This window comes from Myodes glareolus, chromosome 11 (genome assembly GCF_982192425.1).
Source record: "Myodes glareolus chromosome 11, mMyoGla1.1, whole genome shotgun sequence".
In the NCBI taxonomy this organism is placed as follows: domain Eukaryota; kingdom Metazoa; phylum Chordata; class Mammalia; order Rodentia; family Cricetidae; genus Myodes; species Myodes glareolus.
The window spans coordinates 68,828,068-68,850,484 of NC_142036.1; the positions used below are offsets into that span (position 1 = coordinate 68,828,068).

The window sequence follows — 22,417 nt, forward strand, 5'->3', positions numbered from 1 at the left end:
ATTCACAGCGGCAGGTCCTGTGAGCACAGCATCCCAGGCTCACCTGGTCAGATCTGTTTGCAGAGCGGTGGCCAATCAGAAGCTCTGCCCGTGCCTTCGTGCCCAGCGGGTCTTCAGTTTGAGGTTCAGTGGTACAAACCCACCTGCCCCACATAACTCAAGGGACTGTCGCACCACGGGAAGGAGGCAAAGAAAGGGAGTGTTTGAATGATTCCTCCACGGACCAGACCACATGACCCAAGGTTTCTACAGAGGACAGCAGTGACCTCCCCCCCACCCACCCCCCGCCGAGGGAGGGTCAGTGACTGCCCCAAACCAAGTTCCTGCAGTGAGATGCAGAGCCAATCAAACTTGACCCCAAACTCTTCCCAGGCTTTGGACAAAAAGAAAGGAACAGGACCTCCCAAGAGAGGAAAACAGCGATGTGGTTCCTTGGAGCCTCTCATGGAGATCCCAGGCTTCTCCAGTCAGATTACAGAGGAACGGCTTGTGAAAGAAGGCCATGGACATCTAGATTTGACCTGTGCACAACAGGAAGCATGCTGGCTTTTTTTTAAGAGGCGTATTTTTATTGTTTTAAATTACACGTAAGCACTGTCTGTGTCAGGAATGTGCACGCGGCTGAAGGTCAGACTCCTGAGGTCAGAGCCTCTGGCAGTTGTGAGCCAACCAGTGTGGGAGCTGGGCCCGAGGCTTCTGCAGGAGCAGCGGAAGTTCTTAGCTACTGAGCCATCTCCCCCGACCTGTACAGAGCTTATGCTTATTTTGTTTTTGGAGAACTATCACTAAGCAGCCTGTCTGGTCTTGAACCTAAGACCTTCCTGCCTTGGCCTTCTGAACACTAGGATTGTGGGTGTTCACGAAAAATCCAGGTTACACTAGGCTCTTGAACAGTAAAATAACTGAATTAAAACAAACAGGCAAACAAACAAACAAAGAGGTGTTATCAGGGCTGGAGAGTGGCTCAGTGGTTCCGATTCCCGTCACCCATCAGGTAGCTCATGACTGTCTATAACTCCACCTGGGCCTCTGGCCTTTACGGGCACCAGCATGCAGGTTCATATATTCCCACCCCCATGTGCACATAGTGAAAAGTAAAATAAATCTTAAGAGAAAAAAACTGTCACCAATGCGGGTGGTGGTACACCCCTTAATCCCATCACTCAGGAAGCAGAGGCAGATGGATTTCTATGAGTTCCAGGCTACCTTGGTCTACAAATTGAGTTCAAGGACAGCCACGGCTGTTAGACAGAGAAACCTTGTCTCAAGAAACAAAAAGAAGAAGAAAGAGGAGAAGGAGGAGGAGGAAAGAAAGGAAGGAAGGAAGGAAGGAAGGAAGGAAGGAAGGAAGGAAGGACAAACGAAAGAAAGAAAGTCAGGGATGCTTGAGGGAGTTAAGGGTGTAAAGGAAGCTTATGTAGGAAGTTGCTGCAATCCACAAGAGAGAAAGTCCATGGGGGTGAAACACAAACAAATCTCAGTGAAGAACAAATTGAAGGATCAACATTTGTCACTAAGTGGTAGATGCCAGCCTAGGGCTCACCTCACGGGGAATAACCAGAAGCAGCTAATTGCAGCACCAAGGAATTTAATGGCAGTCCACAGAGGTGGAGCCCTCCTAAGATGGACAAGAGAGACAGAGCTTGGAAGAGCTCTGGGGGCCAGAGGCAATCGTGGCCAGGATACCCACAGGGCAGCCATGCCCGCTGCACCTGCTTTTGGAGATGACCTTTAGCTACAGTGTCCTCGGCTCACTCACCCCAGAGCCAAATCCCTAGGTGTCCAGTTGGTCTGTAGACACCACATTCCAGTTCCTACCAGCTGGTGCAAGAATCAGGAGAGGCAGGGACTGGACCTCTTCCACTGTCCTGGAGGTAAATGGTAAGAGATGATCTCCCCCAAGGAGGCCAGGTGCTTTGGCATTGGGTTGTGGGCACCCTACAATGGCAGCCAGCCTCAAGCTCCCTTTTGTCTCCATCTTGCTGATCCAGGCCTACAGAATGCTGCTGTAACTCTTGCTTCCCCCCCCACCCCCCCACTTCTCCACCCCCCCACCCCCCCCACCCCCGCTTCATGCAGCCCTGGAGCAAGACTTCCTTCACCCTCAAGGTGAAGTCAAAGGTCCTTTATCTGGGGTATGGGGGTGGGGTGGGAATGGTTGGCAGGACTTGGGAGTGAGGCGTGGGAGTGAGGCCCTTCAAGTACCTGTGGTCAGCTTGCCACCCTGTCTCTGCCAACCCGACTTGTTTGTGTCCCAAAGGCCACTGTACTCCCTCTCCAACCTTCCCCTTTGCCCCCGGGCTCAGCTGGGGCTGGCAGACTCTTTGACCTGCAGATTCTCTAGCCTCCCTCCATGGTTCTTCAACACCCCTCCAGAACCCCACTATGTTTATACATCTCAACCAAAGCATGTTTCCTCCCGGGAATATCGTATTTGCAAAGGGAAGCGTCCCCTTTAGTATACTCGAGTTCCTTCCCCTCCCTCCCAGCTCTGACTTTGGAGAGCAACCTTCCAGGTCATCCAGCTAGTTACTTAGGATACATGTTCAGGGCATGGGCCTGGCTTTGGGCAGTTGTGGGTTTTGTTCTTATGATACCCTAGGCACCATTCTGGGCCATCATTTTTTTCCCTGCTGTATCACTCTGGCAGTTGGCACACTGTGTTGTGACTACTTAGCACCCCTTTGGTACCCGATTGGGGGCAAAGTTTGTGCCTTTGACTCTCAGTGTTCCCAGTGAGGTGCTTGAAAATGGTTTTTTAATAAATATGCTTGTAGTGATCGTGGCGGCAGATGTCTTTAGTCCGAGCACTCGGGAGGTCAAGGCCAGAGAATCTCTCTGAGTTCAAGGCTACACTGCACTCTACATAACAAGTTCTAGGCCAGTCAAGACTTCATACTGAAAACTCATCTCAAAAAAAGGGGAGGGGGCTGGAGAAATGATTCAGCAGCCAGGGGTACTTGCTGCTCTTGCAGAGGTCCAGTTCCCAGCACCCACGTGGTAGCTAACAACACCCATACCTCCAGTCCTAGGGGATTTGACACAACCTTCTGGACTCTGTGGGCACACGCAATGTACATATATGCAGGCAAAACATTCATGCAAATAAAATTAAATCTTAAAAATTAAAAAAACAATAAATAGACATTGAGCCTAAGAGCTATTTTCTTTCTTTTATTTTTCGATATTCCTATTGAAACTGTCCTGTTTGTGTGAAGTCCCAGCAGCCGCCTCTTCTCGTCGGCTCCACCTCCACCATGTCTACTTTTCTCCTGGCTCTTTATTGAAAACCCACGCACACAGGGCTGGAGAGTTGGCTTGGTGGCTAAGAGCACTCATTGCTCTTGCAAAGGACCCAGGTTCGACTGTCAGCACCCACGTGGAGGCTCATCACTTTCTTACACACCAAGCATGCATGCAGTACACAGACATACATGCAGGCCAAGTTCTCATATACATATGCGGTGCACAGACATACATGCAGGCCAAGTTCTCATACACACAAAATAAGGTAAACCTAAAAAGAGATTTAAAAAAGAAAAGGAAAATCATATGCCGCTTTCTCTTTCCTTTTCTCTCCGTTCTGCTTAACACTGGGGGAAAGTCTGAAAAATACAAATAAAGCTAGAATAAAGAAGCCCTTTTCAGTCATTGCTCAAACACAAGTCCCTGGGAACAGAAAAACTCTCTACTGTAATCCACACATTTTTTCCTTATAGTTTAAGTCTCTTTCATTGCAAAGGTATTTTCTTGAATAAAATATCCTCCAAAGTAGAGAGAACTGGACTGAACTTCCTTTTTTCTTTTCTTTTTTCTTTTTTGGTTTTTCAAGACAGGATTTCTCTGTAGCTGTGGAGTCTGTCCTGGAACTAGCTCTTGTAGAATAGGTTGGCCTCGAACTCACAGAGATCTGCCTGCCTCTGCCTCCCGAGTGCTGGGATTAAAGGCATGCGCCACCACCGCCTGGCAGACTGAACTTTAACAAATGGAAAACTCATTATGGCATCCGGGTGTTCTCAGCATGACTGCAGTGACTGTCTTACTCATCTTGGGCAGTGTCTTCTTCATGAAGTTGGACATATATAATTTTGTAACCCCTTAAAATCTTTTTATTATCTAATCTGTGTGGGGAATAGAAAAAGACAAGATCTCCTTAGTAAATTGGGAGCGTGGGGACCACGGGAGAGGGTAGAATGGGAGGGGGAGGAAGGGAGAGAAGTGGAGGAAAAGATACAGCTCAATAAAAACACTTTTTTTTATTTACGTGTGTGTGTGCACGCATGCTCGTGTGCACACACCCAATCACACCTACCTGTCTGTATATTTACCACATGTGAGAAGGTGTTGGAAGAGATCAAAAGGAAAAGAAAAAGAAAAGGAAGAAAGCAAGAAAAGAATAAAAAACATAAAAAAAGAAAGGAGTTCCAAATATAAAAGACTTGCGGGGACTGGAGAGATGGCTCAGTGTACAAAGTGCCTGCTGTACATGCAAGAAGACCCAGGTTCAGGTCCCAGGACCACAAACAAGCTGGGCAAGCCAGCACACACCTGTAACCCTGGTGAGGGTTAGCAGAGACAGGTGTACCGCCATGACAGTGCCTGTGTCTCTTTTCTGAGAGGCATTCAAGCTAGGTACAGCGTCGCATGCCTGCCATCCCAGCCCTGGAGAGCCAGGAGCAGAAAGAGGCAGAGTCCACAGCGAGGACACATCTAAACAACCATGAAAACCAAACAGGCTTGGTGGCACATGCCTTTAATCCAGGCACCAGGCTGTAGAGATGGGAACATTGTTGCAAAGACAAGGCCAGCGTGGGTTACATAGAAAGTTCCAGATCAGGCAGTATTGACCTTCTATCAAATGACTGTGAACAAGCCGCCAGTGTAAAAAGGGCACCTCCGGATGAATTGGTTCCTCTGAATCAATTAATTAACCTTTAAATTTTATTAATATCAGTAAATGTTTACTGTGTGGCAGTGTTGTTTGCAACAGCTGCGTCTGGAACATGGCTGGAGAGGAGGTGTGCGCACAGCTCCCTAAACGGATCACACCTTCAGAAGGCTGCTGTGTGTCCTGTGGCCATTCTTACGCTTTTTCAGCCATCTCTTACATAAAGTCCTTTTCTTTTTTTTTTCTTTTTCTTTTTTCACAAAGAGAAGAAGTGTTGTCCAGGCCACACCCTGTCCTCAGTCAAGTTGAGCAGAGACCCACCAAGCCTTGTTTAGAGACAGGTACTGGGTGCCGGGTGGGTGGCCAGGCTCACTCATCACCAGGCACGCACTTCCCTGCCCCTGGGCCAGAGGTACACAGAACAAACCTTGTCCTCTCACAAAGTCAAAATTGTGACATCAAGTTTGCCCTCAAATATTTGTGCTGGAGAAGGCCGCGCTGCTAATGGTCTCCTGGGATAATAAGGAAGCTGTGGTGGATTATAAACCTTTAGTGTGCTGTCCAAGCGGACATTTTGCCTGGAGTCCATGCCCTTTCATAGGTTCCTGAAGTGCCTACACCAGTCTTGGTCAAATGGCTGGCTTTTGGGCCTGATATGATAAGCACCAGGCCTTCAGGAAGTCCGACAAGCTAGCTACTGTGTGGAGACACTCTAGAATGAAACAGTTCTTGGGGAAGGACAGCCACCAGATGTGGCAACAGATGTGGCAGAGGAATCCTTCCTGCCCACCCCCAGGATCCTGAGAAAGAATATGTGAACGTCGTGGCAAGCTTCCCAAGGTGGGAGCCGTCTGCTACACAGCCATGGACAATGGGAACACATGGCATGCACACAACATATATACCATAGCATGGGAAAATACAAAGAAAACATACACAGTGAGTAAATCAAGCCTGTGTCTGTAGAACAACTAGAATAGAAGCCATTTTAAAAGTATGGACTGGGGAGGCAGAGGCAGGAGGATCTCTGGGAGTTCAAGGCCTGGTCTACAAAACAAGTTCCAGGACAGTCAGGGCAGTTACACAGAGAAACCCTGTCTTGAAAAGCCAAAAAGAAAGTACATACTAGGCATGGTGGCTCCTGTATGTGGTTGGAGCAGTTGGGATGCTAAGGCAGGAGGATTATAGTGAGTTCAAGCATGCATAGGTCACGTAATAAGACCCTGACTCAGGCTTGGGGGACACAAAAACAAAATTATAAAAAGTATTGTCTGGGGCAAACTCGACAGTTCATTGTGTAAACTGTTTGTCATGAGGGCCTGTCCACCTGAGTTCAGTCTCTGGAAGGCAGAGGGAGAAAACCACCTCTACAAAGTCGACCTCTGGTCTCCACATGTGTGCCCCAGCCTGTCCTTACACATTCCACAATAATAAAATCTAAGTTTTTGTTCATTTATTTTCAGTTTTATTTATTTATTTATTTATTGTGTGTTTTGTGTGTGTGTGTGTGTGTGTATTTTCAGACAGGGTTACACTATGTACCCCTGCCTGGCCTAGAACTTTCTATGTAGACCAGGCTGGCCTTGAACTCACAGAGATGATTCACCTGCCTCTACCCTCCCATGTGCAGGGATTCAAGACATGTGCCACCACACACAGCATAAATCTTTTTAAGAAAATAAAGTTAATATGCTTGTTAGGTTACTTCTTGTGACATTCGTTGTTGTTTTGGGGACAGGCTCTCTTTCAACTCAGGCTGGCCTGAGCAAGCTGTAGGGGACCTGGAATTCCCAATCTTTCTGCTGCTTCTAACTCCGAGCGCTGCGGTTTCTGGCATTTCCACCATATCAGCTCCATCAGACTCTCTTAGGTATAGATTTTTAAAGAGCTGCCAGTAAACCCAACGACACTGCTGTTTCAGCGCCGGGGGTGGGGGGTGGAGGGTGGGGGGGTGGGAGGGTGATCAGGACAGGAAGAGCTTGATTTCAAGAGCATCTTCAGCGACAGAGTGAGTTCCAGATCAGCCTGGGTCACATGAGACCCTGTCTCACCAGAACTAATCAAAACAGGTGCCGGGGTGTCATTTCGTAAAACTCGGGTATGAATGGGGTCTGAGGGTGCACGCCTGTAATGCCAGCGCTTAGGAAGTAGAGGCAGGAAGGTCAGGAGGTGGAGGCCAGTGTGAACTACGTGAGACTCTGTCTCAAAAAAAAAAAGTTCAATGTGACTGCTGTTCTCAGAATTTCTAGTCCTTGGGAAGTGTAGCGCCAGGCAGCTCAAGGCAGAAGCCGACAGTTTCCAGAAGAGAGTTTTGAATAGACATTATAGAGCAACTTCCAAAGGACCATGACATCATCTTTCTATAGACTGGTGTTTGGAGGTGAGGAAAAAATTATAACACCAAACAAAAGGAGTGTGTGTGTGTGTGTGTGTGTGTGTGTGTGTGCGTGCGTGTGTGTGTGTTAGTCCAGCCTCGGGGAGAAAAGCATTATGTCATTATATATAATAATGTATAATAATATAATAATAACGACAAAAGAGAATTGCCACCAGAGCCTCTGTGAATGGGTTTCATTTCAACTCTGGAGCCGCTCTGGGACTCTGGGGGAAAGTTCTGCACTCTCTTAGCTCAGCTTCAGACTAAACCACACTGTGGTTGTCTTTGGCAAATTGGGGACAATGAGATGTACAGAGCTGGTATGCCTAAGGTAGACAGAGCTTTGTGGCTTGAAGTGCACACTATGTAAAGCCTAGGCAAAATTAAGAAAATTACAGTGTGGGTATGACTGTACAGGAGGGCATGACATCTTCGAAAGACTTGAAAGAGGAAAATGAACAACCATCTTGCCAAAACAAGCTATTTTAAGAACATGAAGCATAGTGGTATAGGGCATGTATGCCAGCACCTGTGAGGCCGAGGCAGGAAGATTTCTTGTTCAAGACCAGTCTGGGCGACATAGCAAGACCATGTCTCAAAACCAGCAAGAATAAAACCAAAGCATCAACAACACCAAAAAAGAACAAAAACTTTATTCTTCCAAATTCTCTGCTAGCTCCACCTCACACTCATATGTTTTAAAACTCCTGGAAACACGGGACGGGAACAGGACTGACGGACAGAAGACTAGGAACACACCGATCACACTGTGCGTATTTCAGTTAGCAATAGTGCTTCTGGTTCCTGAGTCGAAGGAATAGCCGCACATGCCACTGTTACCAGACGTGTGGACCCCGGCCCTGCGCTAATCACTGCTCCTCACACAGCCATTTAGTTCCAGAGCCAGCTGTCTGAAGAGGAGGCAGCGGTGTTCCTGAGAACAGAGCCTGGGGCTTCTGCAGAGAGCTCCGGAGCCAGGATCTTGTTTAATGCACTTATTTAGGGCAAAGAGCATTGCGTTTGCGACACTTCTGGCTTCCTTTACAGATGAGGCGCTGAGTCATGACTGGTAGTTATTCCTGTAATGAGCTTTCTAGATTTCCCAAGGCTCCTTTTATAGCTCAGATTTCCTTGATGAAGACGTGCGCACTCCGAGGAAGCTGGTCTATCGCAACGGGTAAGGAGACCCCGGCAGGGGCAGGTGGGGCTGCCGCAGAACGGAACCGTGAAACAGACCTGCCCTTCCTCTTCGCCCAGCACTGCTCACAAAATGGGAAGGTGGCCCAGCTCCTCCCCTGGGAAAGGCGTGTCCGGCTGCACCGTGGGGTCATTTGTCTTCCAAGCTGGCCCCATCAGTGGCTCTCTGAGTCCTAATTGGAACTCTCTGTCCCTGCTGCTGTGTGGCCAGGCCCCCATGACCTCAGTTAGGAAAGGCGTTCTTCCCTTCTCGGGCTGGCCAAGCAGGTTTGCTGCCAGCTCTCTGCAGGCACGGGCAGGGGCGAGGGCGCGAGCTGGAGCGAGGCCCCGTTGCCCACAACAGTCTCACTGGACATCAGAAGGTGTGGTCTGGACAAGAGCTTACAGTTCAGGGTCAAGGGACTGCTGAAGCTCTCGTTGTGAGTGACAAAGGACAAGAAATAAAATCTTTGATCTTGGAATGCAGCTTGCCTGGATGACCTTTGCAAATTCCTATTCAGAGGACACCACCCACTTCCAGGGCCCTACAAAATAAGGGCCATTGCAGAATCCCGTCTTGGGAAGGACGATATCACAGATTGCTCAGTGGTTGTCTCCTGACCTCACTACCTGCTGGTGGTGAGGCCTTGTGGACTCTCTGTGACTTTTCTGCATCTCAATTCAGTAGTTTTTAGATGGGGGTGAGGTATAGTGAGAGAAATAAGAAAAATACCTGTCCCGTGGTGAGCTCTCTGTGCAGCCACCGGGCTGGGGACACGGTTTGGTGGTAGAAGGCTTGTCTAACATGAGTGAGACCTTTGGCTTGACCTCCAGCACTGCCAACAACAGCTCCTAACACTCCTAGTAAGACACTGGGAAGGCTGCAAAATCTCAGGGAACAATGGCAGCCTGTCCCTTATAATCCAACAGAAGTCCCTGTCCCACCCCTGCCTAGACAAAGGCCTTGGCCCAGCAGGTATCTGTGGCCTCTGTCCTAGAATGACTGCCCATCCAAATTCAGCCGAGTTTCCCTGGCTTGGGCAGGAATGGGGAGAGAGAAGGCTGCCTAGGGTTTCGGGTACCACACAGACAGGCAGGATACTGGCAGCTTCCTATCCGGTCAGTGTTGCCATTCAGAACTACTTAGGAAAATCCTGAGAGAGGTCTCCAGTGAGTAAGTGGTCGATACCCAGGGGTCACGGAGGCTGCAGGAGGAAGTGCATTGGCTAGGGAGCCCCACCTACAGCCCTTGGCCAGAGGTTCAGAAATGCCACTCAGAAGATAAATGTTAGGGCTGGGGATGTAGCTCAGTTGGCCGAGTCCTTGCCTAGCATGCACGAAACCCTGGGTTTGATTCCCAGCACTGCACCACAAGAAGGACAAACACTCCAGGGGTAGAGGCAGGAGGATTAGTTCAAGAACTGTCTCAGAAAGGCACACACGCACACACGCACACACGCACACATTCAGTCAATGTTAAGAGAAGGGGGGAGCGCAAAGGAAGCTCAAGAGGGTGATACTGAGAACCTATAGCTCCGGTCGGGACTCCTAGACAGTGGTCAGCCTAGAACCTCAAGCAGAGTTCCCGGCTCCCAGCTCCTTCCCATGCCCTGAATCAGAGCTACGCGGGGAGTTAGTTAGAAGCTCCCCAGCTTCTGCTCTAGGTGGCAAAGTCCAGGCTCCTCTGAGTTCCAGTCCCCACCCTGACCCCAGGGCCGTACATTTATGCACCTGGGAAAAAAGCCACATCAGGACTGTCTGACTCACGTTACCGTAACAGGATGCATTTTGTGGGACTCTGGATGAGGGGAAAGCAGGTGGGGACCAGTCTCTGAATGTTTCCTGTCTCATGATGGCTATCAGTGTCCATGTGTGTGTGCCACACAGGACAAACTGAAGAAGGAGGTGTGGCCTCACAGCCTGGATGCTCAGGAAGGGTCCTGCGTGCCCTCCTGCCCACAGCCTGGCTCAGAGGAGGGCCACGCTGCCTCAGTCAAGGAGGCTCCACCCAAACAGGAATATGCTTGGCACACTGACACATGTGAGCCAGGAGTTTGCTACGGGTCTGCTTCTAGCATGTCTTGTCTACCCAGAACCAGGAAACGATCCTTCCAGGTCCCTCAAATCCACTCAGCTGGCATCTTCTGGGGCCTTGAAACCCCTAGACAAACGTGACATTTGGGTGACATGAGAGGCGAGGGCTAGGGACAGTGGTGTATGTGTGTGTGTGTGTGTGTGTGTGTGTGTGTTTTCTAGTGTGCCAGGCAGGAGTCAACCACTGCATGCCCAAGGGTGGATAAACAGAGAGGGGTTGATAAAGGCGGGGCCAGGGTGTGGCAGAGGCTAACGCAGAACTCCAGACTCGTGGCAGACTACTGTAGCTTCCAACACCTGGAGACCTGAAACCAGTGACAGCAAAAGGTCCCTGAGAACTGTGCATTGCCCTTGGTGACCTACAACTGCCCTTGGAAACCCCTACCGCCGTTGGGGAACTAAACCCTGGCCTCATCCTCCTCCACCTCCCCCACAGAAGGTAGCCCAATAGGACTCCTTCGGCTGCCCTCACAGGGAACAAAAGTCTCAGCTAGCTTGTGTTTAAGTGGTTTTGTCTTTGCAGTTTAAAGACAACTCTAAAAATAATTGCATCTGAATGTTCTGAGAGCCAAAAATGATCATTCCCAAGCACTCCACTTCTCGCTGACTCTGCCCACCCCTGTAATTTGGTGTCTGGGTGGCTGTCCCCAGGCACATGCTCTCCTACCCTGATGTCACCCAAAAACCCGCACCCAGCCAAACCCTCTGTGCAGGAAAGCCCCTGGAGTGGGCTCAGCGTGCGGCCTCTGAATCACGCATTCCACCTGTGCAGCTCAGAACTCCGTCAGTAGCCCTTCTTTGGGCCTCTTTGTAGAAAGAAATCCACTGAAGGAAAGCATCCGCGTTTACAAACTGCTTAAAGGTGAGGACATACTTCTCATTCCAAGTATAAAATGGGAAAAGGGAGTTTTGCTTTTACGAAACCAAATGCACCACTCACAACTGAACCCACCAAAAAAAAAGTGCAGTTTGCTTTGTAAGCAAGACCAAGGAAACCAGGCTGAGGCTAGCCCACATCCAGAGCAGAGCTTTAAGGACTGGCCTCTTCCTGCCCAAGAGGAGTTAATACATCTAAAAAAAAATACATTTAGTTACTATAGTGGCTCACACCTGTAATCCCAGCGCTGGCTGCTGAGGCAAGAGGATTGCTGCAAGTTCAAGGCCAGCCTGGGCTACACAGTGAGCAGAAGCCAGCCTGGGCTACAGTGGGAGACCCTGTCTCAAAAACAAACAACAGCAACAGAGCAAAAGATCAAAATTATTGGCTACTTCCTAGTCTTATGATCTTAGACAGGTTATTTAATCCTCTGTGCCTCTGCGTGTGTAAGGCAGGAGTGATATGCTGTTGTTTGCTTGTTTGTTTTAGAGTTTTGCTAGGATTAAGCAAACCCATCACTAGAAAGCACTCATGCCATGTGTAGTCCTCCCCCCAAAAACTCATGTGTAAGTGTCACCTTATTTTCAAGTGAGGCCGGAGAGGGAGGGACACTTTCCCCGAGGAAACTGTAGTGTTGGAGACTAAGATTGTGACCCCTTCCTCCATGCCCAGGGCCAGCCAGCTGTCGGGCAAGCACAAGCAGAGCCCGATTTCCTGATCTTTGTTCCCAGATGTCCCCAGCACTCTCTAAGTCCCGCCTCCTTCCTCCAAGTACCAGGCACCGGACTGGTCTGCGGGCACGTGGTGAGGGAAAGTGGCCCTGGGGTGAATCCAGCTGACCATAACTCTCCCAGGCTCCCAGCTCCTTCCCAGACATTCCCATTTCTATGCTTGGGGCTCGGTGGCAGAGCGTTTGCTTAGCATTCCCAAGGTCCCCCGTTTGAGCCCCAGGACTGGGTGTCAGGGAGATCACACCATCACAAGCTGCAAGCCCTTCCTAGATAGTCCTCACTACACTGTGATCCAGTTCGTACTCTCCAGTGTTCAACGGAGAGGAATGGACTTTTGGAAGCTCCTAAGCCAATTGGAACCTGGTCCGGCCTGAGATACCAGACCTGCCGGGGAGCAAGGTCGGTTCTGATGAATCTGAATCGCTGAGCACAGGGGGCCGAGGGCAGACAGCTTTTCCCAGTTGGGTTCTGGTTCTAGGGGGGGGGGGACTGGATCCCACTCCCATCAGTAAGATTAGACGGTCTCCTGGAAGAGGTGCGCCCCCTACAGGGCTCACAGGGAGGAGGGGAAGGTGGCTTGTGTTGGGAAAGCAAAGCCATCAGCAGGGCAGTTGAGGACCCTCTGACGGGGAGATAAAAATAGAAAAAAAAAGCCAGTTGTCTATAATCTCTGCTCTTGGGAGGTAGTGGAAGGAGGGCCAGAACCTAAAGACATTTTCAGCTATTTAGACAGTCTGAGCCTGGTTTGAGGCTATGTGAGGCTATGTCTCAAAAGGAAAAGAGAAGAAATAGCCCACTCCAGCTGCAGAATGCCTGTGTGAAAAGCCACTCCACAAGGAGGAAGCACAACCGTGTCAAGGACCTAGCCCTGGCCTGGGCCACAGTAGACATGCAACAACGCTTGCCAAAATGCAAAATGCTGCTCTCCTTCCGCACTGCGGAGGGGAGCTGGAAAGAAGTCTCTCTTGGTGGTCAGTCTCGGTGGTCAGTCCGTGATGGTCAGTCTTTGGAGTGTGGTGTTGCAAGTTGATTTTGGAGATAACCACAGCGAAGCCCCACCTCCCCTTCTAGCCACATATTTGCATGGAGGACTGGGAGATGGATATGGGGGAGGAAAGGGGAAAACTCTTCACGTTGAGCCTGGGGGTACATGCCAAACTGGAGTTTGCCCAGAGCAAGCTGAGAACGAGGACCATGGAACCAGGACCTTTGTCCATACCTATTCTTATTTAATCTCACCACCAACTTGGTCAGCGTCTTATTTTTATATGCGGGGTAGGGGGTGAGATTAAACGGGGGGCCTGTGCGTGCTGAGCTAGGGTTTTATAACCAAGGTGCATCTCGGTTTCCCAACTTTGTGAGGTATGTCTTTAAGACTGATGAGGAAAGTGAGCCATGGAGTATTTGCTTTATTTTTACTGTTGCTGTGTAGAGACCGTTTATTGCTTTGTTGTCCAAAACAGTCCCAAATCCCTAGTTCAAAGCAAACCTCATGCCTTAGTCTTCCAAGCACTTACGACTATAGGTGTGCACCCTTGAGCCCAGCGGGAGTTCATTTGCCCAGAATCACACAGCTCCCTAATCAGTATAAGATTTCTCCCCGCTGAGGATTGTTCAATGAGTGTCTGCAATTTGTGTGTGTCTTCTGGGTGAACGGATGCCGACGGCCTGGGGGCTATGGCTCAAGGAATTGCGTGGGTCAAAGTTTTCTTGGTGAATAAGCAGGGCCAGGACCCGTCACAAATGGGTCAAGGTATAGTCACTGGGTTCTCATCCACAAAGTTAGTGGGGGTCCCAAGCCTGGGATTCCAGAGTGGGCGGCTTTGCTTTCGGCCTTCCCAGTTGACAGACCTGGAAAATTCCCTGCCTCTGCCATGCGCCACACAGCTCTGTGTAATTTCCTTTGTGGGTCAGGCCTCCTCAGAGGACTATGAGGAGGCCATGACTCAAGCCTTGGCCTGACATCGACAAGCCACCAGTTGCCTGGCTTCCAGCTGGCTCAGAGGATGCGAGGCAGGAGTGGCTGCCCACTGACTCTTCCCACTTCTGCTCCACTTTCAGATATGGATAGACGTTCACTCTGGATCGCTCTGGATCAATCTGGATCAATCTGGATCACTCTGGATCTGAAGTTTCTCAGGTTCTGGAGTGTGACCTTAGCCCGTGTCCAACAAGACAGTCCAGGTCCTCTCTAGGGTCCAGCGTCAAGTTCCTTCATCAAGCTGTTGGAGCTGGTCCTAATGTCTCCATTCCCAAATAAGAACACTCTCCACTTTCCTGCCAATCCGAAAAGACCCACAGAGCAGCTTGCTGGTGCCTTGATTTTTTATTTCTTTACTTTATTTTATTTTGGTTTTCTGAGACAAAGTTTCTCTATATAATAGTCCTGGCTGTCCTGGAATTGGCTCTGTAGACCAAGCTGGCCTCAAACTCCCAGAGATGGAGATCCACCTGCCCCTGCCTCTTGAATGCTGGTTTTAAAGGCGTGTGCCACCACCACCCGGCTTGCTGCTGCTTTTAAAGAGGCTTTGCTTAGGTGGAACCGTACACCCTCCAGTGCTCACCTGGAGCTTACTCCAGAGAACCTGCCCAACACAGAGAGGCCCTACAACTCGGCAGCTAACTGCCACCATTCAGAAACAAATGAGAACCAGTGGCTCCCTGATTCTGAATTGACACTGCTCACTCAAGAGTCCCTCAGCGTGGGGAGGCACAGGCCGGGAGCCAGTCATACTTCTGGGCAATTTGAAGTCATGTGCTGTGTGTCACCGAGGTCGTGACTCAGCCCAGGCTCTTTCATAAAGGGTGAAACTGCTGGGCAGGCACTTTTTAAGGGAGGCGGGTGCTTCCCGACGGCAACTGCAGCGGGGTTCCGTAGCCCCCACCCCAAGGAGTTTCATAACGGGTTTGATGACGGAATGAACAACAGAGAAAATGAAGTGAGACTGGTTTAGACCACCAGAGCTGACACCGCTCCAGGCAGGAGAGCTGCGGTTCTGGTGTGGCTGCTGGGAGAGACCTGGCTCCCCAGAGAGGGTAAAGAGAGCTATGTGTCTCAGGGGTGTGGGTCTGTCTGCCTCCTTCCAAGAGGGAAGAACTATTCCTGTAGCTCTTTTCCGGAATAACAAATAGCTGGTGTCGGCTGAGGCCCTGGAAAGAGTTATTAGTATTATTGAGCTCAAAAAAAAAAAAAAAAATGATGACAGCAAATATCCAGGTGAAGCCAGCATGACCAGGCAGGATGAAGGAGCAGCCACGCATGGACCTCGGTCAAGCTGTGCCCGGTCAGGCTGTCCGCGGTCAAGCTGCGGCGCTCAAAGAGTGGGTGGAGGCCACTGCAGGCTTCGGCTGCAGCACCTCCTCCCTCTTCCTTCCTTCGGTGCTCTGTTGGGCGGGGCACTATGGCTGGAGTACCTGCCTGCCGCCCACAGGTAGCCCCTACCACAGCGAGCAGGAGCAAGCCCCTCGGGCTCCGGTTGGCGTCGTACTTTTGTATTTTCCCTTTTCTTTCTCATCTTAGAAAGTCACATTTCATAACGGTCAGCCTGGCGGGTGGGAACCGGAACCAGAGAGGCTGTGGTACCTGGTAGACTCCCAGGGGAGCAGATGGCTTGGAAGCTAGGACTGGGTGAAGAACGGTCCCTTGGCCTACTCAGTTGGCAGACAGACCACCTCTCCAGGGTCTACCTGGGAGATACCAGAAGAGGGTGGATACCAAGGGTTGGGTCTCTAAGGGACACGGGTGATAAAGACCTGAGCAGTTTAATCAGGCTGGTTACACGAATGGCCAGCACCACAGCTGAGCAGATCAAGCTCAAAACGCAAGTGTGCTGTCTTCCCAGGACAGGTGGTCCCTGCTGCCCCAGCGGGATGACTTCTCCCTGGTGGCGCCTCCCACAGCTGAGCGTTCATACCATAACCAATAAAAGCTCTTTAGGCAAAACAGCCTTTAGAGGCTGCTGTCTCTAAAAGGAAATCGGCACTCCATTTTCCCACAAGAAATTCAAAGAATGGTGATTACTCAGAACTCCCTCTGCACATTCTTGTGAACATTTGAGAAATTCCCAATGCCTCCCATTGTCATCAGTCCGGGAAGTCAGGCGTGCACGGTCTCACAGACCGTAGCAACTGAGCTCATAGCAACCGCACAAACCATTGTGGACTGTGTATGCGCAAGCGCGCGCACGTGAGCCAGTGCGGGAGCATGGGTATGTGTTTGCACATGTGTGGGTGTGTTACTTCGTTTGATAAGGAAAGGAAATGCAAATAAAGAAGTGATGACTTCTGGTAAGTTTGGGCCTGGAAACTGACTGTCCCTTTCCTCTCGGAGCCTTCCTCTTGAAGCTTTCTTCCACCGAAGCCGTTTTTCAGGACATTCGGAGACACGAAGCCACTTAGGTAATTAATTCTGTGAGACCTCCTACTTTGGGTATCAAATTAACTTCATGCTCGGAGACTCTTGAATGATGAAGTGCCTTTTGGCCACTGGCCTAGTTCCAGCGCAAAGTGAAACTACTGTCATGAAAAAGACCCAGCGAGTCTTGGCAGAAACTGAGAACACCGCCAACTAAGGATAAAGGGCCCATTAAGCCCGCCCCTAGGGCTCCCTGGAGACAGACAGCTCACCTTGGTTTCCTCCAGACCAAGGAGGACGTGTCTGTGAGAGGCTAAAGAATGTTGCAGGTAGACTGTTTCAATTCCTAACGAATCCAAAAATAAAATAGGGAGGGTGGAGGGAAGAAGGAAGCACAGTTAGAAAAGGGAGGGACACAGACCCGGCGCTGCTCCGTATCGGGGATGCTCCGTATCTGGGATGCTCCATGTAGCTAGACCAGCTGGGTGTCCAATCTCAGTACTCAATAATGCTAAGAGCTGCAAGTTCATAGGCCGGGCTGCACTGTGAATTTCCAGGAGGTCTGAACTGGACACAGTGAGACCAGCTTGAAAAATCAAAACACAAAACAGCAACAACAAAAACCTGGTGGCCACTGCTTAGATTGCTATCTCTCTCCCCCTCCCTCCCTAGGGCCTGCTGCTAGGCAACTGCTCCACCTCTGAGCTACATCCCAGCCTACTACTGGAACTATGAGAGGTCTGAAACAAAACAAGCTCTAATATACGCTCAATTTCAAGACTTAGTACGAACAAAACAAGGAGTGTAGCTACTTGAGATCTTTTCTCGAAGATAAAACAAAATAAAAAGCAAAAGCCAGAATGTAAAAATTAGTGAAAATAATTTTTATCAATTATATGATTAAAAGTACATTTTGGAGTTTTTATTCAATAAGGTTAATTTTCCCTATTTTTGTTGTAAAAGTTTATTTTTTATTTGTGTGTGAATATATGTGTGTGTGCAGGCACGCATGTGTGTACATGTGCATGTGTGTACATGTGCTCACATATGCCGGTGCAAGCACAGAAGCCAAAAGAGGTCCTGTACCTTCTCCCCTTTGTTGTATGCTTATTCCATTGAGTTACGGTCCCTCTCTGAAGCTGGAGCGTGGCTAGGCTGGAAGCCAGCAAGCCCAAGGGGTCTTCCCGTCCCCACCCCTCTGGAGAGGGAGTGACAGGCACACGCGTGCCAACTGTACATGACTGTACAGCAAGCGCTCTTAATCCCTGAGCCGTCCATCTCTCCAGCCCTCCTACCTAATTCTTAATTGTTTATTTTATTCTAGTCGCTCAGGTTTTTGAGACAAGGTCTCCTGTAGTTCTGGCTGTCCTTAAACTTATCATATCAATATGTAGCCAAGGCTGGCCTTGAACTCCTGGTCCCCCCAACCTCCACTCCCTGAGTGCGAGGGTTACAAGGGTGTGCCATCATGCTGGGTTTATTTTATTTACCTGTTTCTTAAATGTGGCTACTAAAGCATTTACAACTCCTTCTGCCGCCTGCCTTGTCTTTCCAGAACAGCACTTCCCCCATCTGTTGCTTCCTGGAGGCTGGTACAGCCGAGGTCCCAGCTCTTTCTACTTCCAACCGAATGGCAGACATCTTTGGCTTCTCTCCCTTACGTAGGACTGAGAGTAAACTGTCACAAGGACAAGGCCTTGGCTCTTAGCTTCTCCAGAATATCTTCACATTTCACTGATAAAGTTTTAAGGCAAGAAGCTTCTTTTTTCTTTTTCTTCTCTCTTTCCTTCCTTTCTCTCCTTCTTTTATGAGGCAGGGTCTCACTATGTAGTTCAAAGTCAGCCTCCTGCATCAGCTTCTTCACTGAAGGGTTACAGGTGTGCACCACCACGTCTTCTGAGGCCAGACGATCCCAAGTTCACGATCTACTTTTGGCAGCCAAGCAAGATTGAGAACAACCTGGAGCAACAGGAAAGATCTTGTCTCAAAACAAAATAATCGAGAGAGGAGATGTAGCTGGGAGCCCTTGCCTAACATGCTCGACGCCCTGGATTCATCCATCAGCCGGTGAAAATAAACCCCTACACTTCAGGTGAAGGTGTAGAGGGGCCCTGTGCTGCTGGAAATGGCTGTAGGCAGCTATATGATAGCAGCAGACGGTTTAAGGGGATGTGTGAGTCATGAGAACGCCTTGATTAGGCCTCAGTGGAGGCTGAGGCCAACACAGTTGAAATCCGAGTTCACTGTCTTTTTATTTGCTTTTAAGTGGGGCCACTGAATATCCTAGCAACATGAACAGAGCATTTCTCCCAATAACACGCATTTGAGCACCCCCTGAAAGCTGGGGTTCGCTGGGTAAGGAACCAGTTCACTCCCATGGGATCCTGACTGGGTGTGTGACACTTCCACATAGCTGGCACTGTAGGACACCGCAAACTCGCTTCCTGGTTTTCCTCCAGAAGCTTCCTTGCTCCTAGGCACGCTGCTTCTCTTCCCTTTTGTCCTTTCCTTTCTCATTCTCTTTTAAATTTTACTTTATTCTTTTGTGCATGCAGGTGTTACGGCTGCATGGGTGTTTGTGCACCATGCATGTGTCTGGTACTGGACGAAGCCAGAGGAGGGCGTTGGATCCCCTGGAAGTGGAGTTACAGTGGCTGTGAGCTGCCATGTGGGTACTGACAATTGAACTCAGGTCCTCTGGAAGAGCTGCCGATGCTCCTAACCCCTGGGCCATCTCTCCAGCCCCTTTCTCATTTCTCTGTCTCTACCTCTCTTCCTTCCTTCCTTCATTCTCTCTCTCTCTCTCTCTCTCTCTCTCTCTCTCTCTCTCTCTCTCCTTCTCCTCCTCCTCCTTTTGTGCTGACCATCGAACTCAGTGTTTGGGCATGCTAAGCCAGCACTCCACTTTTTAATAACTGAATCGCATTTTACCAAATGGCTATATCACACCATAAGCCTCTATAGAACCCTTAGTCTCCTGCTTTTCAAACATAAATAAGACAGCAGTGAAAACGGAATGTGTATTCCTTTTACAACTTTCCTTTTGGATTTGTGTTCTTCTTCAGATAAGTTCTCAGAAAATAAACTACTGTGTTAAAGGCACGGACTTCTAGTTCCTGAGGTACTGCCAAGATCCGCTCCAAAAAGCATGTATAAACTCATATCGCTCACAGCAGTGCACACATGTATCAAATTTCTTGCAACTCTGCCAAGAGCGCATACTCACATCCATAATCAATTTTAAATGCTATAGAAATAAAGCCTCTCTGTTTTGCTTTACTTTTCCTTAGTGCTGGTGCTGGAAATTGAGCCAAGTCCACGGAGCTCACACCTAGCCCACAGCATGCTTCTCACGAAGCCCAAGCTGGCCTCGAACTTGCTCTGTGGCTACAGACAGCCTGGAGCTTATGCTCCACCAGCCTCCACCTTCTGAGTGCTGGGAGTTCTGGTGCCAACCACCACATCTGGCTTTCCAAGCACTTTAGGTCCTTATTTCAGGGAATTTTCCTTCCAGAAGTATGGTATTAAGGAAGAGAGACGATTCCATCGTGTTATCAACAATTTTAATTATTCATAGCTACAGGTGGAAAGTGTTGTTGGAGGTACTGAGCAGTCTGTGTGGGTCCCCAAAGCAGAAGGGTCACTTACGCCACCCTACTGGTCTAGCTGTGTGTCAGCGGCTTCAGAACCCACAGAAGGGTCTTAACACATCTGTTGTGGGATATTTGTACACTGTGTGAAGGTGTATTGCTGGGATTCGTGTAATCCAAAGCTGAATAGCCAATAGCTAGGCAGGACGTATAGGTGGGACTTCTAGGCAGGGAGGCTCTGGGAAGAAGTAAGAAGGAGATGCCAGGGGGTATGGAGAGGAAACAGGAGGTGAAAGATGAAAGAGAGGTAATACCACGTGGCAAAATGTAGATTAATATAATTGGTTTTTTTTAAAAGAGCTAGTTAGGAACAAGCCTAAGCTATAGGTCAAGTTTCCATGAGTATTAATAAGTCTTGGTGTCATTATTTGTGAGCTGCGGTCCTGATGAGAAACTACTGCTACACACACATCTGCCTCCGTTCCAGAGTCATGTGCTCCTCAGTGATTTGTCTGCCTTTGGACAATCGAGCTTCCCCGTTCAGTGACACGGCTGCCTCAGGTGGGCTCAGCACGGCTGGAAATGAATTCTGTTTGTCCATCTGCTTGCTTGTTTGAACCGGTCTCACTACGTAGTTCTGACTGGTCTGGAATGTAACAGAGCCCCAGACCTTAGCACAACTGACTCCATGATGGAGCCTGCCATCCAGGCTGCAACCTCAGCAGACAGACAGCACCATCTGCCAAAAATGAAAACTAAGACCTAATCTATCCAAGTTCATAGTCCTGGGAAAGTCTCTAAATGTACTAACCTTGCTTTTTGGCTACTGTAGTTCTGCTTCTGGCAAACGGTTCTTGTTAACTGAAATATGTCAACCCAGGACTTAAAAACTCACCCCGAGAAAAACTCGGGGCTATACTGAAATCCCAAATGTCCCGTGTAAGCTAGCTAATAAAGACTTTCTACTGGCTTAAACCTGTGTCTGTGCAGTCTTCACTGGTGAATTCCCGACAATATGGGATTTCCTGTATAGATCAGACTGACCTTGAACTAAGAAACAACCACCTGCCTCTGCTTCCGAGTGTTGTGATTAAAGGCTCGGGCCACCACGCCCAACGCTGGACAAGAATTTTTGCCAGCATGATGCTGTCCGCTGTCAAGAGCCTGCTGCCTAAAGAGTGGCTTTCAGTGTCTACTCAGCCTGCTCCTCCACCCCCAAGGGAGGATGGGGCTCTCCTCTCCCTGTAGATGCGTGCAGTGGGCACCCCTCTTCTGCAATTCATGTTCAGGCAAACCAAGACCTTATTAGGATGAGAGTTTCCACAGAGCCCAACACCGCCTACTTGAGAAGCAAAGCTTGTATTTACACAAGTAACAGTAGCTAGAGCAGCTATGAGCTAGGCTCCGTTCCAAGCATTTTACTTGTATCAACTTATTTGATCCTCAGTTAGACTTTTTTTCCTGGTGAGCTATGCTTTTTCACGTGTGCACTTCTGGTCCCGGCATAGGAAGGACTGTGCTGAGTGAGACATCTCTCCGGTCCCTACCACGACTATTCATAGAGAAAGGAAACTGCCTTGAGGTTTGGGGCTGTTTGGTTGGTTAGTATTTTGGAGCAAGGCTTGACCAAAATTATAGCTCAGGCTGGGCGCACAGTCATGGTGATGATTTTGCTTCAGCTCCCTGAGCCTGGGATTACAGGGCATTTTTGTTGTTGTTGTTGTTTGCTTGTTTGTTTTGTGGGTTTTTTGTTTGTTTGTTTTGATATTTTTGGAAGTACTAGAGATTGAACCTAGGGGCTTGCATATATTAGGAAGGAACTCTACCACTGAGCTATAGGCCTAGCTTACAACTGTTTTGTTTATAAAAAATGTAATTTCAGGAGATAAGAAGGACTTCAAATAAGTAAACGAACACATAAAATACTGTGACTTGCCACTTTAACCTGTCCAGGCTCTAGAGATCATTGCAAGTCAATATATATAAATCTCCCTCAGCCTTTTAAACGCTCCACCCTGGGGACATACCATAAGTTTCTGGTCCGGTTTCCATCTTATGGTCCTCTTGCTGTTTCTAACACTTTACTAGATACACAATACTCAATATCCTTGCATGAGGCAGCCAGAGAGCGGACGCCCAGGCATGAATTTCCAGAGAAGGCGGTACACAGTTCACCTATGACCATTGCCCCACTTTTCCCAAACCACCTGGCTCAGTTTCTCCCTCTCCAGCAGGGCGTGAGAATACTCGCCTGCCCATAGCCTTGGCCACACATTGAGTTCTCTCAGCCCTTAAGGGCTCTGCTCCTGCGACAGATAGCATGGGCCCTG

At 49.2% G+C, this 22,417-nt stretch overlaps 1 long non-coding RNA gene across 3 annotated transcripts; it reads left to right on the plus strand.

Annotated features, from left to right (window-relative positions):
* Positions 1-7,999: 7,999 nt before the first annotated feature.
* Positions 8,000-21,062, plus strand: LOC146892413 (uncharacterized). 3 transcript variants are annotated; one of them, XR_015739253.1, is made up of 4 exons: positions 8,000-8,442; positions 14,205-16,541; positions 18,053-18,247; positions 19,053-21,062. It is a non-coding gene; the product is annotated as an uncharacterized LOC146892413 (long non-coding RNA). The 3 variants fall into 3 exon arrangements; XR_015739254.1 differs by lacking the exon at positions 8,000-8,442 and adding an exon at positions 12,259-12,542 and having other exon boundaries at positions 14,205-16,826; XR_015739252.1 differs by lacking the exon at positions 8,000-8,442 and adding an exon at positions 12,259-12,542.
* Positions 21,063-22,417: the final 1,355 nt, after the last annotated feature.